This window comes from Rhagoletis zephyria, unplaced genomic scaffold, assembly GCF_001687245.7.
Source record: "Rhagoletis zephyria isolate East Lansing unplaced genomic scaffold, Rhagoletis_zephyria_1.1 Rzeph_scaffold_07683, whole genome shotgun sequence".
NCBI classification, from domain to species: domain Eukaryota; kingdom Metazoa; phylum Arthropoda; class Insecta; order Diptera; family Tephritidae; genus Rhagoletis; species Rhagoletis zephyria.
In genome coordinates this window covers 21733-25784 of record NW_016164765.1, presented here as the reverse complement: position 1 = coordinate 25784, position 4052 = coordinate 21733, and the positions used below count along the sequence as shown (strand labels likewise).

The following is a 4052-nucleotide window of genomic DNA, read 5'->3' as shown; positions in this document are numbered from 1 at the left end:
TTAACGATAATTTAATGGTTCGCTGTCGCGTTACGCCACCAGAAAAGGAGCACGAAGCACGGAACCTTGGAAGATGCGGCGATTGTTTGTGGCGGTGCGTTGGCGGTTCCGCAGTACAAAGGCGCCAAGGTGGTGGTTATCTGTCTCGAATTATGAAAAAACGTTGCATGGTTGTGAGCCGCAAGGAGACGTACTTACTCAACCTTAGACGAGAGCAGGAGTGCGTAGCTCAGGCGTAGCTAAATGCACGTGTATGTGTGCTTGTGTGTGTGGTGTTGTGAGCCAGAAACTTGAAGCGGCACTGCAGCCATTAAAGTACACCGCAATTGCAGTTTGTAACCAGTTGAATGTTAACAACGTGTCAATAAATAAAATAAAATAAAATAAAATGAAATAAATGCAGTGTCTGCGTCCTTTTCGTTTCGCTCGTTCGCAGGCTTTTACATAACTTTTCGTTTGCATTTGCCTTAGTTGTTGTTGTTTGTGTTTTAAGATGTTTTTTATTAAATTATAACTTGGTGACCTAATTCAATTATGACTGGAATTTGTTGTTGTTTGCTTTCTTATTAAAATCTGTTAAAAGTTTTAAGCTTGCACACGAAAGAATTAAAAAAAAAAAATTGTAGTGAGCTTATAGGCGCATGAGACATGTATTAGGACGAACTAAGTTTTTTAATATTTATTATTCGTATACTTTTTTACTATGTTTGTATGTATTCAAGTTCCAGTTTGCTAGTCGAATAAAACATAGATTCTGTGCGTCAAAGTTATGCGTACTAAAGCAATAGCCATATAAAAGCCTTCGTATTAAAATATCCGGCTGATTTGTAGTTTCCAAGATTTAAGAGCTCATTATTAGCTTCAAGCTATTATGTTGATTCAGGCTTGGGTGATTCACAACTAAGATATTGTATTATATTGTACACTCAGTTGCATAACTTTAAGATTTAAGATTTTTCATATTATTTAATTTCAATTATTGTCTAATAAAAAGTATAGTTCATTCTATAACAAACACCATGCAAATCTACATTTCCATTTTTTTGTAAAAAATATAGAAATTCAGCGAATTTTCACAAATATTTTACACTTTTTTTGAAGAATTTTTGGCAAAGTTTTTCGTATGCAGTAAATTGTAAAATAGTGCATTAAAGGGTTTATATGAGCAAATCTCACGAGCTGTTTTTTAGAGCCACTCCCTTCTCTCCAGAAACAAGTACAACAAAAAATAAATCAATTATTTCAACAATTTTAGCCTTAAAACGTTTATTTAGGCGAAAAAGTGTCGAGATTACAAATTTTTTCTTTGTCACTCGAAAAAATCATAATAATTCTTTTTTTATTATAACTTTGGGAAGTTTTCAAATAAAATGTTCATATTAGAGGCAATTGAAGTTGGTATCATATACAACGTACATGTAAAGTTTCAAGAGTGTGCCACCCAATTAAAAAAAAAAATGGTAGAATTCAGAATGAAAGTTTAAGTTACTTCAAAATTTTTACATTAAACGGTGAAGATGTTCTTGCCAAAACGAATAATCTAGAGTAGGGCTGTGCTGTTATTTGATTGTTCAAAATTTTAATTAACCATAAAGTAAATAATTATTGGATTACTCGAGCAATTTAGTTAATCAGTTATTCGGGTAATCAATTACTCGAATAATCAATGATTAAAATATGATTATTAAAAAAATTAATTTTGCTCGCTAAAAGAGTTTTCTTTGGAAGTTGCTTATTTACTTTTTTACAATCTGTATATGAAAAAAAAATTATTAATTTTGATTTTTGATAACAGAAACGTTTTCAAAGTATCAAGGAACTTCAACTACTTTATATGTTAAGAGTACTTTGAAATGTTGATTTCTAATATTACTCATAATGTTGAATAGTCTTAAAGCAAATTACTCAAATATTTTTGATTTTGGTTAGCCAAAATCGTGATTACTCGAGTAACTGAACTTTTGAGTAATCGAGTAATCATAATTTTCAACTAATCGAATAATTGAGTTATTTAATTTAGGATTAATTAAAATTTTGAATAATCAATTAATCGCACAGCCCTAATAAACATATATGTATGTATATTCGTCAAGAATATTGTAGAAAAATATTCCATGCCAATATCTAACTATTTTTGAATAATATGACTTTTAAATGAAGGCGTTCGACTAAACGTGTTAAGCTAGGCACTAACAGCGAACACATCCGTCTGATTTGCCCGCGCAGCATTTCGCACAAATCAGATCGCACTTGAACTTCGGCGTGTAAGCATGAGCGATAAAGTGGATGATGCGGTTGCGTGTTTTATTATTTATGCATGAAAAATAAAAATAAAAAAGCATATCAACGAAGAAAGGGTACGTGTGAATCATGGTGGAATTATACAAGGTGTTGTACGTAGTGACAGCTCATGTCGACAGCTCCCTTACAAAAGGTTGTAATATGGAAGCACGAGAGAAACGGGAAGAAAAAAAGCCCGCTTTGCGAAGTAGTACGAAATTTGGTACTATTTTTCATATAAAATTTTGCATATAAATAGTTACAAACGGTATATTATGATAAGCTAAATTCGCGAAAGTAGTATATATAACGTAGTACTTATGCAATAAATGGTAATTTAGTTTATTAAACACAATGTCCTATAATTATAGTCAAACTTCCAAAACCAAAAAATTAGTGGTGACCCCGAGTCGTTACAACATGACGGAATCGACAAAAGGGCGAATCGACGGATGGGGAGAATATTTCATCGAACAAAATGCCAACTAAAGATGTGGAGCTTGCATCGCAATGCAAGCTGCGACCGTTCTGAACTGAGATGACAGACAAATGGTTTCTACAAATTGAGGCCACCTTTCAGTCGTACAAGACCACATCTTATGTCGGTAAATACAATCTGGTTTTCTCAGCAATTAGCAGCGATGCTTTAAAGGAAGCTGCGGATTTTTTAAAAACCTTACCAACTCAAGACCGATATATTAACCTCAAAAGTCAACTACTGTCACGTTTTACTGATTCAGCCGACCCACATAGGGTATTTGGCTGATTTAGGCATATTTTTATCGCTACAAACATCAAATATAGTTTTAGTTATCGAATAAAACATTCACTATAACTACCCTGTTACTAATAGAAAATTCAATCGTAGTGAAATCTTATTTATTGTCAATATTATTGTGGCTTATTAACATTTGTTTCCATATTGTTATTGAGCTTTGTAGCACTATTATGTTTTTAGGGAAAAGGGAAAAAGCAACAAAGTCTTAGCGGTAGAAGTTACCAAAAAAACAGTTATATCGTTGGAAAAGCAGGGCCAGAGGCAGTGAACCACAGACGGGATTGCAGCAGCAAAAATCACTGGGGAATAGATGCATAGTTAAATACGTAGTTCTTGTTTAAATCTTCCATCTAAACTTACCAAGAAAACAGTTATATCGTTGAAAAAGCAAGGCCAGTGGCAGTGAACCACAGACGGAATTGCAGCGGAAGGAAGCACCGACCAAAATAACTACAAATCCTTGGGGAGAACTCTAAACCGATGTTTTTTTGCCGAATTAATGTTGAAATTTCTAATTTAATTTTCAGTTGCCAACGATAAGAATAGAGTAAATGTCAAAGAATTGTTCAGTGATTGCAAATCGGTTTTGGAATAGGGAATTAGGTAGTTTAGTACTTTTTTAAAGGCGATAAAATGTAGTTTTTTCAAGAGGGAAACACTGATATAGCTAAGGGAGCCAAGATGGCGGATTACAGCGAGAACGCTGTCAATATCCAACACCTTGTATTATTCCACCATGCGTGTGAATTGTTTTTAAATAGAAAAGAAAAACAATATTATTATTCTGTAGATGACAAGAGAGAAGCAGAAGCATTGTTGTGCTCCGTTTGCTCATTGCTAAGTAGAATATCTTTCTCCGCTTTATACATACAAAGCATCTGGATATGAAGAGCCTTGAAAGAATGCGAAAACAAATATGTACTACACCCTCCGCGACAAAAGATAGCACATCAACATTTTTACCAGTTATGACTAAATTTCTTTTGCTAATTTT

The 4052-nt window shown here is 33.4% G+C and overlaps 1 long non-coding RNA gene across 1 annotated transcript; it reads right to left on the bottom strand.

The window, feature by feature from the left end:
- Positions 1-3142: 3142 nt before the first annotated feature.
- Positions 3143-3649, bottom strand: LOC108374401 (uncharacterized). The gene is made up of 2 exons (XR_001849040.1): positions 3419-3649; positions 3143-3357 (listed from the first exon to the last, which is right to left on the bottom strand). It is a non-coding gene; the product is annotated as an uncharacterized LOC108374401 (long non-coding RNA).
- Positions 3650-4052: the final 403 nt, after the last annotated feature.